The 12691-nt window shown below is 42.9% G+C and overlaps 1 protein-coding gene across 5 annotated transcripts in view; it reads left to right on the plus strand.

Annotated features, from left to right (window-relative positions):
• Positions 1–12691, plus strand: part of LOC126088210 (superoxide dismutase [Cu-Zn]-like) — a 339884-nt gene that overhangs the window by 285410 nt on the left and 41783 nt on the right. The window contains exon 1 of one of the 5 annotated variants that reach the window (XM_049906362.1): positions 11613–11666. The exons of the other annotated variants lie outside the window; for them this stretch is intronic. The gene's annotated coding sequence lies outside the window, so the exon portion shown is untranslated. Of the gene's footprint in view, positions 1–11612; positions 11667–12691 lie in introns of those variants that run through there. 5 annotated transcript variants of the gene reach the window in all.

The raw sequence follows: 12691 nt of genomic DNA on the forward strand, positions 1-12691 counted from the left end.
TCACAAAACTTCAGTGGACTGTTCTTCCTCATGCACCCTACAGCCCCGATCTCGCACCGTCGGATTTCCATATGTTTGGCCCAATGAAGGACGCAATCCGTGGGAGGCACTACGCGGATGATGAAGAAGTTATTGATGCAGTACGACGTTGGCTCCGACATCGACCAGTGGAATGGTAATGTGCAGGCATACAGGCCCTCATTTCAAGGTGGCGTAAGGCCGTAGCACTGAATGGAGATTACGTTGAAAAATAGTGTTGTGTAGCTAAAAGATTGGGGAATAACCTGGTGTATTGCAATGCTGAATAAAACAACCTCTGTTTCAGAAAAAAAATGTGTTCCATTACTTATTGAACTGCCCTCGTATTTCTACAATCTTATGCTGTTTTACGTTAGCGTGAATAGACAGGAGTGGGTGAAGAGAGAGGGAGAAAGACGATGAGGTAGTCATTACCGTGTGGGGCGCAGCTGATACGATGTTACTCGAAGGTAAAGAGCATGACGGCAACTCTGGACAGGGCGTCGTTATTCAAAGTCTATTTCTTACCGGTGGCCGCGGGCGGGCCCACAAATCATGCGCCAGATTACGGCGGACCTACAGCGCCGCGGTAACTCGATTACTGAGCGTCCGGGCGGGCCACGCAATTAACGTGGCACAGCCGGCTGCGGCCACGGCCGACCACACCGCTGCCGCTACCGCCCGCCGCTGTTACCTGCTCTCTCCTGCTACTGGCTGCGTGCGTGTGCGCCGACCGCAGGCATCGCTGGCGACAGCGCTCCCGCGTGTCGTACGCTCGCCTGAACACGCCTAACGAATACCGATGAGCCATCGCTAGCGTAGGTCCAGAATACTTCACTCCAGGTCGCAGCTATACTCGAATCTATTGCTCATTTTCAGCTAAAGACACGAGATTTGGTCAATAGGACATCCGCTACAGTGTGGCATTATACACTACTGGCCATTAAAATAGCTACACCAATAAGAGATGCAGATGATAAACGGGTATTCATTGGTCAAATATATTATACTAGAACTGACATGTGATTACATTTCCACGCAATTTGGGTGCATAGATCCTGAGAAATCAGTACCCACAACAACCACCTCTGGCCGTAATAACGGTCTTGATACGCCTGGGCATTGAGTCAAACAGAGCTTGGATGGTGGGTACAGGTACAGCTGCCCATGCAGCTTCAACACAATATCACGGTTCATCAAGAGTAGTGACTGGCGTATTGTGACGAGCCAGTTGCTCGGCCACCATTGGCCAGATGTTTTCAGTTGGTGAGAGATCTGGCGAATGTGCTGGACAGGGCAGCAGTCGAACATCTTCTGTATCCAGAAAGGCCCGTACAGGACTTGCAACATGCGGTCGTGCATTATCCTGCTGAAATGTAAGGTTTCGCGGGGATCGAATGAAGGGTAGAGCCACGGGTCGTAACACATCTGAAATGTAACATCCACTGTTCAAAGTGTCGTCAGTGCGAACAAGAGGTGACCGAGACGTGTAACCAATGGCACCTCATACCATCACGCTGGGTGATACGCCAGTATGGCGATGACGAATATACGCTTCCAATGTGCGTTCACCGCGATGTCGCCAAACACAGATGCGACCATCATGATGCTGTGAACTGAACCTGGATTCAACCGAAAAAATTACGTTTTGCCATTCGTGCACTCACGTTTGTCGTTGAGTACACCATCGCAGGCGCTCCTGTCTGTGGTGCAGCATCAAGGGTAACCGCAGCCATGGTCTCCGAGCTGATAGTCTATTCTGCTGCAAACGTTGTCGAGCTGTTCGTGCAGATAGTTGTTGTCTTGCAAACGTCCCCATCTGTTGACTCAGGGATCGAGACGTGGCTGCACGATCCATTACAGCCATGCAGATAAGATGCCTGTCATCTCAACTGCTACTGATACGAGGCCGTTGGATCCAGCACGGCGTTCCATATTACCCTCTTGAATCCACAGATTCCATATTCTGTTGACAGTCATTGGATCTCGACCAACACCAGCAGCAATGTCGCGATACGATAAACCGCAATCGCGATAGGCTACAATCCGACCTTTATCAAAGTCGGAAACGTGATGGTACGCATTTCTCCTCCTTACACGAGGCATCACAACAACATGTCACCAGGCAACTGCTGTTTGTGTATGAGAAATCGGTTGGAAACTTTCCTCATGTCAGGACGTTGTAGGTGTCGCCACCGGTGCCAACCTTGTGTGAATGCTCTGAAAAGCTAATCATTCGCATATCAGAGCATCTTCTTCTTGTCGGTTAAATTTCGCGTCTGTAGCACTTCATCTTCGTGGTGTAGCAATTTTAATGGACAGTAGTGTAATTAATTTAGAGAGATCCGTTTCAGTTGCACTAATATTTGATCAAACCACGACCGGTTTCGGATTTTAAAATTCCATCTTCAGGTGTCTGAAATCACATTATTTGGTAAAACATAACATTCGGTCGGGCCAGTCAGTGCAAGAGTTCCAATCATTGTATGATGCCGGAAATTGTCCACCTTAGCACAGTCGCACGATAGGAATGCCAAGGAATTAATATGGGGAGTGTCTACCCTTCGCCCTTATGACGGCTTCCACTCTGCTGAGGACACTTTCAGTGAGGTGCCTGAGTGCCTGCGGAGGAATGGCAGCCCCTTCTTCCTGAAGACCGGAAACCAGGCAAGGTTGTGATGCTGGACACTGGGGTACGGAGCGAAGTCGACGTTATCGTCATCGAGGTCATTAGAGACGGAGCCCAAGCTCGGATTGTATCAACGATAGGGAAAGAAATCGGACGTGCCTTCTCATAGGAACAACCCTGGCATTTACCTGGAACGATTTAGGAAAATCACAGAAAATCTAAATCTGGATGGCCCGACGTGGGTTTGAACCGTCGTCCTCCTGAATGCGATTCTGGTGTGCCACCTCGCTACGTCATAGTTTACATTGACGCCAAGTTGTCAGTTCATATGGTTGCGAGTAGGGGTCTGCCTGGTGCAGCTACCTACATCGTTCACTCGTTGATTTGACATAGTAATAACACAGGAAGAAAAGGTATTCTGCGTTATCTGTTTCAGCAGATGCAATTCAGTTGCAATTGTTGTGCAAGATTTTCGCAGAGAATGTGGCTCTGCAACTCCCGCAGCACGAAGCATTCGACGGTAGCACCTGAAGTTTCAAAAAACTGGTTGTCTGTCTAACGGGTAATCCACAGGTTGCCCATCTGTACTACTTCAAGACGTAGAGCGTATTTAAGAGCATTTCTGACAGTTAGCTGACTCAGCGACGGAACGGCCCTAAGGAGCATACGGAATTTGCACTGCACTGTTGACTCCAACGTCGCCTTACCTCTCGGTTTGTTTATTTTTTGGGGGCATTTGCGAAAGGCTCCGTCTATACGCCTCCCTCCCCAAAAACTTTGCCACGGCGCGAAGCAACAGCAATGAATGTAGCAACACCAGATATGCTTGCAAAAGTATGGTATGAACGTGAGTATGGTCTGCGTTCGGTCACAGTGAACATTTACCAAAGGTAGAAGGAGACTTCCGTTCTAAATACAATGGTAAAATGTATCCCTGGGACGTATGTGCATGCATGTAAACGGTGTACCCTAGTAAAATTGGATGGTTCTTTTGAAAATAGAGACATTACAGTCCTACGCGTAAGTTAACATTCACCACAAGTATCTATCTATATATCTAGAAGATACAGTTTTGAGAAAACGGCCCAGCCTTTTTGAAACACTGTGCACTCTGTTTATAGTTTTGCGTCTAAAACTTTTCGCCTCGACAATTTTATTTACGTAGCGCTTTTCTGCTACGTTGTAATAAAACAAGGACACTTCGTTTTGAGCATAAGCAGTTTTACGGAATTGAGTTATGTGCCGTAGATATTCCTCGCATCTCTGCCTAACATATTCTCATGCCTACTGCAAATGCATACAACTAGAACACTGAGACGCAGTTGTTAATCTCGTACTTAGACTGGACCACTATGCAAGACGACAAGCTGTGTAGCAATTAGGAAAAATATATCTACATAAATTTCGTAGCTGCGGACAGTAACAAGATGCAAACTCCTGGCCGATTCTGCCAGAGGTCTGTTATTTGGTGTTCTAGGATCTCATGCTCAGGTTTTTGAACTCACCCATAGACTATTTTTCTATTTTAAAGTAATAAATTATCATCATTTTGTGTTACAAGAGATAGATGCAGGAAATATAGAAACATAGTCCTAACTATTATCCTGGATGGGAGCTGCCTGATACTTCAAAATGATGATTATAGTGATGAAAGGGTAAGGTGTATTCACGTGCCAGCCAAATCTAGGAACTTCACTCTGTCTCAGAGATAGCGTTAATATCAATGAAGTACTGATTTTGTCACGCTGATGCATTATTCTGAACATCATAAATAAAGTGTTAATTTGATTTGTAGCGCCGGCCAGAGTGGCCGAGCGGTTCTGGACGCTACAGTCTGGAACTGCGCGACCGCCACGGTCCAAGATTCGAATCCTACCTCGGGCATGTGTGTGTGTGTGATGTCTTTAGGTTAGTTAGGTTTAAGTAGTTCTAAGTTCTAGGGAACTGATGACCTCAGAAGTTAAGTCCCATAGTGCTCAGAGCCGTTTGAACCATTTTTTGATTTGTAGCATAGTTTTGTTTGTACAGCTTTTTGAAATAGCCGCGTGATGTTTCTTTTCGCTCAGTTGGATAAAGTGGATTACCGTGCCGAGAAAAACCTGGACGCTTTATTGACAACGGAGAAACTCATTCCTTGTTACTCGTTTATGATTCATTTCATTCATTTTAACTCGTAAGAAATGGGCAATTGAATTTAATCGTAGTTTTACGGCTCTTTAAGATGGTTCTTTAGGAAGGCGTCCTACAACTGCAGACATAAATGAGAACATGGCTAAAGTCTTCAATACGCTTTAGGATGAACGGATTTAAAGTGTATCAGACAGTGGATGCCACAGGAACGTCAGAAAAAGAATTAACTGCGATATAGTTTTGCGAAATGAGAGTGCCTTATTTGTTGAAACCAGAACAAAAGCAAGTACTACATGGAAGCCAGAGGCTAAATACCTATAAAGGCAAAGTTGAATTCGTCTATCGGAAAATTATATCCAACGTTTTTTGTGACGCGAAAGGGGTTCTTCTTACTGTCTTTCAAAGAGAAAAAGCAACTGGTGAAGTCTTCTAAATCAACAGAATCAAAAAGACATCAGGAAATGCCTGAAATATAGAAGCAAAATTTCATTCTTCAGCATCACAATGGAATGTAAAAGTGCTCTGTAAATGGGAAACAAACTTCTTTCACCAGATTTGACATTCTCAAACTCCCAATCAGACCTACATCTAAGGAAATTTGTGGGTTAAAGATGATTTTAGCATAATGAAGAGGTTAGACAATTGTAAACGTTCCAGAGTCGTAGTTCAGGTATGGAATCAACCACACCGGTAAAAAGTTGGAAAAAGTGGATTGATCTAATAGGAGACTATGTTGAACATGTGTGTTTTGACATAACAAACACACTTTCACTGCTAGTCCGAGATTTTCACTTCGTACTTTGAGTGACGAAAGTGGTAGGTAGGATGGGAACTGACCGCATTCGTCCCAGCAGTTCTGAAGTGCATGTAGGTCGGAAATGGTATCAACTTAATCTCGACGCACATTTCTAAACTTCATTATTCGAACACCAGATGTCGGCAGCTGGAGCGAAAGATGTGGCACATTGGAAGGCACTCTCATTAGTGTTTTGTCCCACGCTCGATGGGGAAGGAAATAGGAAGGATCCTTTTCAAGGAAACCATCCTGGCTTTTGCATTTGATGTAACGAAGTTACAAAAAACGTAAGTCTGGGTAGCCGGTCGGGGATCTGAACCATGTACAGTTCGAATGTAAGTCTAGTGTCTTACCGATGAACGTCTGGCTCGGTTGTGGCACAGTGAAACTATATTCTGCAGGCGCTGCCTCAAAATCCTTCTTCGGCAGTTCAGACGTATGTTACCTGTGACTTTATGGTTTCCCCCCTCCACACTCCTGGGGAAGTGAGCTTTTGCTCCGGCTCTAATGAGCTCTAAATTGGCTACAGATTTTACCATAACCTTCCTTTAGCTGCACACTTGAGGAAGGTCACATGATAACTATGCGTCGACGTTTATTTGCTGGGAGCTAGTAACCACTGCTAACGAAGAAAAGAATATGCTCAATCTTTGCTGTAAGGACGATCATGAAACTTATTCGATGCGTTGTGGCCGAGCGATTCTAGGCGCGTCAGTCTGGAACCGCGCTGCTGCTACGGTCGCAGGTTCGAATCCTGCCTCGGGCATGGATGCGTGTGATGTCCTTAGCTTAGTTAGGTCTAAGTAGTTCTAAGTCTAGGGGACTGATGATCTCAGATGTTAAGTCCCATAGTGCTCAGAGCACGTTGAACCATTTTTTGAACTAATTCGATGTTTTGACGTTTTATCATTCAATAATTCCAATCCCAAAGAAAGCAGGCGCTGACAGATGTGAAAATTACCGAACTGTCAGTTTAATAAGTCACGGTTGCAAAATACTAACGCGAATTCTTTAAAGACGAATGGAAAAACTGGTAGAAGCCGAACTCGGGGAAGATCAGTTTGGATTCCGTAGAAATGTTGGAACACGTGAGGCAATACTGATCCTACGACTTGACTGGAATACTCTCTTTCAAATTGTGAAGGTGGCAGGGGTAAAATACAGGGAGCGAAAGGCTAATTACAATTTGTACAGAAACCAGATGGCAGTTATAAGAGTCGAGGGGTATGAAAGAGAAGCAGTGGTTGGGAAGGGAGTGAGACAGGGTTGTAGCCTATCCCCGACGTTATTCAATCTGTATATTGAGCAAGCAGTCAAGGAAACAAAAGAAAAATTCGGAGTAGGAATTAAAATCCATGGAGAAGAAATATAAACTTTGAGATTCGCCGATGACTTTGTAATTCTGTCAGAGACAGCAAAGGACTTGGAAGAGCAGTTGAACGGAATGGACAATGTCTTGAAAGGAGGATATAAGATGAAGATCAAGAAAAGCAACACGAGGGTAATGGAATGTAGTCGAATTAAGTCGGGTGATGTTGAGTGAATTATATTAAGAGATGAGACACTTAAAGTAGTAAAGGAGTTTTGCTATTTGGGGAGCAAAATAACTGATGATGGTCGAAGTAGAGAGGATACAGAATGTAGAATGGCAATGGCAAGGAAAGCGTTTCTTAAGAAGAGAAATTTGTTATCATCGAGTATAGATTTAAGTGTCAGGAAGTAGTCACTGAAAGTATTTGTATGGTGTGTAGCCATGTATGGAAGTGAAACATGGACGATAAATAGTTTGGATTAGAAGAGAATAGAATCTGTCGAAGTATGGTGCTACAGAGGAATGCTGAAGATAAGATGGGTAGATCACATAACTATTTCGGAGGTACTGATTAGAATTGGGTAAAAGAGAAATTTGTGGCACAACTTGACTAGAAAAAGGGATCGGTTGGTAGGACATGTTCTGAGGCATCAAGGGATCACCAATTTAGTATTGGAGGGCAGCGAGGAGGGTAAAAATCGTAGAGGGAGACCAAGAGATGAATACACTAAGCAGATTCAGAAGGATGTAGGTTGCAGCAGGCACTGGGAGATGAAGAAACTTGCACAGAATAGAGTAGCATGGAGAGCTGCATCAAACTAGTCTCTGGACTGAAGACTACAACAACATCATTCTACACTTAAGCAAAATACACCACAGGCTCCCTTACTTGTGCCTGTAAGACCTTGCGAACTGCGATCGTTTGTTATTTGTATTTTGAGACCACCGCTCTAAAGTTTTGTTTCCACTGTCGAATCCAACTATGATATAATTTCCTTAACAGTAATATTAATTATGATTACAAACATTGTAGTTATTACTACGCGTACCTCTGATTCTTGTCAGTTTTAAAACATTGTATTACATCAGTTGTAGGAAACTTACGGCATGTAGAGTTCCAATAACAACGTGTTGAAACGGCGGTTCTGTATAGCTAGCAAGTGCGTGGCGCAGTGGAAATTATTTCCGCTGCACGCGTCACGAGTCCACAAACAAGCCATTATGGTTGCACGCTCTCGTGGCTTTGTAAAGCACCTGAATCAACTCTGGCTCGTGTTTTCGCTCCCTGTTCGGTGACTGCACTGGCAGTCAGATCCGTGGCTTTTCGTAGTGACAGTCTGCGGAGTGTCGCAAAAACTGCCATATTCTCTTGATTCTGTTTCAAGTTAAAAAGAAGAGAGCCATGTGCTGACTGCTGCTGTAAGCACGCACCGGCTAATGGCTTCGTCAGTGTTTTTGCCTGCGCAAACTAACACATATCGGGATGTGGTTAGAAAAATAGAGCAGGTGTCATTCTAAATTTAGGTATCAAACACATACGATACCACCAGGTCAGAGAACTAGAGTCCGTCAATTTTTTCCCCTTGGATATGGAAGCTGTGTACGCCGGAAACAAAAAGTTTAGGCACACAGATATTGCTCCTTCGTCAGGCTGGCCCCCACATAACCGATAACCAACTAGCCCTAGTGTCAGCTACGCAGAAGAAACCTCGCACAGATAACAAAGTGCATATTTTGTGCTTAGAGTGCAGTATAATTGAACCATAACTGTATGCAATCTTTCATTTATATTCACAATGGTTGTCTTTCCAGTATCGATATCAAAGGTATACCTACGCCAGAAGACAGGCTGCGAGACTGTCTAGTGTCGTATGTTGCGGGACTAAGAAATGCTGTCCACTTTCATGTAAAAGCCACTCCACTGGCCGAAAAATTTCCCGCGTCTGAAAGGGCTTCCCCTTTTCAGTGAAACAGGAGGTCTTAACAGTACTTATATCTCTCAAGCAATAAAAATATTAATCAAAAATAAAGTATTAATTCATATTTATATTACGACAATAGTCATCCTTGGGTTGGTTTCACGTTTTTTTCCTATGACGTACATGTGGGAATGAATATTCCTGTCACACATATTATATCGAACAGTACTGGAAGCGCTCAAAAGCACAAAAGATGGCGTACTGAAAATCAAGCATCTAGAAATTTTTCACTAAGGCTGTAGTTTGGTTCAAGCAGACGTCACATTGGACTCTTCTTGAATCTGTGGACGCATTAATAGTTCAGACTCATAATCAACTTAAACGCATAAGAGAATCTTATCACAGGAGAGAAATTTCCTCGACAAATTCTGTGTTCATTAACAAGACATTGTCCGTCCTTCTAGTCTCCACTTAAGTTGATTTGCCTGCGGCTCGGCTGTTTGAAAAGTCTCACCGCCCACTGACTGAGTAGGCCTAAAAATTACCCTCATCTCACGTTCCTTAGAAACTGAGACGCTGAATGCAAAAGAAAGACGGCCAGATGCAGCTTTCAATTTGTACGCGCGTTCACAAGTAGGAAGGCTGCAATTTCTCTTTGGCTAGTTTCTTTCCTTATACTACTGCTGCTCTGTAATTTTGAGAACATGTCAATACTTAAGAATATATATTACTTTCTTCTTCCGCCTTGCGTTGGAATATTTATTCACGTCGTTCGTGAACATGGTGAGATGCTTTATTTTTATTAGGTATACTTTTGTATCTCTGTCCTTTACCATCTCTACGATTATCTACAATGTTCACTCCATGATTCAGCTGAATAATTTTAGCTTCTAATGCAGGGTAATGTATGAGGCATTTTCAAAAAGTTGGAATCTTTCGAAGAACACTTGAGTACGTATTCAATCATATTCTTCGTAATGAAATACCTTACTGAACGACGAAATGGCTAATCGAAAACGAGACTGGGCACAGTGAACCCTCCATGGACTGCATATCACCTGATTTCAAAGTAAGAAGTAATAAGTCAGCCTCCATAATATATAAGTACCCTCCCGCCCCCACCCGTTGTTTTGATTAGATAGTCTTGCCTTACCTGCTTACCGAATTCAATCCTTAGCCTCTCTTGACAATTTTTTATTCCCCACACTACTCTCCATTCCCAAACTGGTAATTCCTTGATCTCTTAGTATGTGTCCTGTCTACCGATTTCTCATTTTAGTCAAATACTGCCATAAATTTCGTTTTCCTCAACCCGATTCAGTACCTAATTAGTTATTCGATCCAGCCATATACAGAATTCTTTTTTAGTACCACATTTCAGCAACTTCAACTCTCTTTTTGTCTGAACTGTTTATAGTCCACGATTCACTTCCAGGCAAGGTTACACTCCACACAAATGCCTTCGGAAAAAATACCTTAACTTTTAAATTTATGTTGGATGTTTACAAATTTCTCTTATTCAACATTTTTTTTTTTTTTTTTTTTTTTGCCAGTCTGCATTTTATAGCCTCTCTATTTTGACGATCACCAATTATTTTGCTGCCCAAATAAAAAGCTTCTCTACTACTTTTAATGAATCCTTTGCTTGATATTTTTTCCCTGAACAACACTTTTACATTGCGTTAGTCGATCTCACCCCTCCGGGTGGCGTCTCCGAGATGTGGAAAAACGTCAAAGACGTTCCTTTTATTGAAATGAAATACAATAACTTGACTTAACAGTATGACATAGTATTCTACTAAAGTGATAATGTTAAAGCATTAATTTTAAGGGTTTCTGTGAAGATGCACTTCAGTGGAGAAGAAGTAGCCCAACGAAAAGTTCTTAAATTCGCTACCGAACACCACATTTCTTAAGACATCTAAAATCTCTGGCAGATTTTGAACGGATATGAACCTACATATCTAACTTCCTTCTGTACTTATTTTTTAACCCCTAGATATATTAACATAGGTTGTTTTTAATCCTAGCGTTATATTCATGCTTCGCAAAATTTTGAAGAAAGAGGGATGTTGGTAATCAAAAATGAAACTGACTTCATTATTATATTGTGAAGCATTTGTTAAAATACCTATATTTTTGATGAAATCTCTCAAGGATGTTCTAGAACTAACACCTGATGGAATTACTTATAACAGCCTTCTGCATTCTGAAAATGCTACCTCTGTAAGATGAGTTCCCCGCAAAAGATTTCATACTCATCACTGAATGAGAACACGCGGCATAAATTACTCTGCGCACATAATTAAAGTGTCACTTTTTTGAAATCCCTTAACTGTCTTCCATCGTATACTGCGAACTGCCGGTTTCGTCGGCGAAATGTGTGGGAATCAACGACCCAAGGGTAGAAGGGAAAAAGTGCTTCAGTTGACACACCTATTGCCATCTCCTGAGGTCGTGTGTGTGCGCTTGTGTTTGGGGGGGGGGGGGGGGAGGCGGTGGGAGAGGAAGAGAGGGAGAGGGAGAAAGAGAGAGAGAAATAGGTGAATGATTGTCCTGTAAGGAAATATAAGGAACAAAAGAAATGAAGATGCTTTTTCCGTAAACGCTTGATAATTGTGGCGTTGCTACAGACACACTGGAAGGTGACATTTCCGGGATCCTATTAAGTTACGTAACAGTAGCCAGAACGAAGCAATTGACCTTGGAGTTGTAATAGCCCCTCCATCTCCCAGTATAGCGGCTGAATGGCCTTGTTCTGCACACGGTACGGGTCGTCCAGGGATTCTGGAGGTATTAATAAGGTGCCCCGGCTAGAGGCTATCGCAGTACCAGTCGCTGGCGTTGCTGTTTGTATAGACGGTAAGTTTATTCCAATGTTTGCTCACGTATATGTCTGGATGTAGCCTCTAGCGGCGAAGACTCTCATAACGCTGTTGACATCCACCCAGCACGTACAACTGAGCTTGGTAGCTGTTCAGCCGCTTGTGGATGCTACGGGGACGACTTATTTGTCTGCTCTGATTGCGGCTAGAGTCTAACTCGGCTTTAACAGGTTTGCTGGAGCGATCTCTTTCGTTGCAGAAGTGTCGGCAAAACGTCTTTTCTAAGTTACAGTGTGGTAGGCGTCTACTGCAGGTAATGGTTAAATTTATATGTTAAAACCAATTCTGTGTTTTCTCTCCATGTGCTGTAAATCAACTTACACTAGGCAAACAAACATTTCTGTAACCAAATCTACAGTAGTTCTTGTGTTGATTAGTTTCTGCATCACTAGTCAAGTGGTCAAATAGCGCAGTGCACAAAGATCAGTCATAGGAAAAGTTAGAGAACGAATAATTTCGATGTGAATACACCTAAAAATTTAGGAAGTGAAGTACTGTAGAAATATGACTTTTCACCTGTGACTACATAGAGAGAAATACAGCACGGCGTGTAAAGTTAAGCCAACCCAATGAATATGTCTTTCGCGTTTGTGATAATTAATAAGATCATTACAAAAGAAAAATGCTTTGCTTATAAACGAATATTTCAGTTAAGTATTCATAGCAATTGGCGTTTTCTCAAGCGAGCTGTGTTTCGTCACCTACTTTTCGAACCTGAAACTTACGGTAAGAATTAAGCACTTCAAGCCCTCAAATCTCTACGTAGCTGCCATATTAGACTGTTCGAGTAGGATACTGGGCGTGTCCGAGAACGTTGATTGAAATAATTCACTGGAATTAAACCTGCGTGTTCATCAGATGCTGCTAAGTGAGAGAGCCCGAGTTGGTCGTTGTTAGCCATTATACTAACGCCACTACAACACTCCAAACTGACATCATCAACAGCCAAATGGGTGGATAGATTTGAGACATCTAAACATGTTTTACGCGCTTATACCAACT

Source organism: Schistocerca cancellata, chromosome 1 (assembly GCF_023864275.1).
Source record: "Schistocerca cancellata isolate TAMUIC-IGC-003103 chromosome 1, iqSchCanc2.1, whole genome shotgun sequence".
NCBI lineage: Eukaryota > Metazoa > Arthropoda > Insecta > Orthoptera > Acrididae > Schistocerca > Schistocerca cancellata.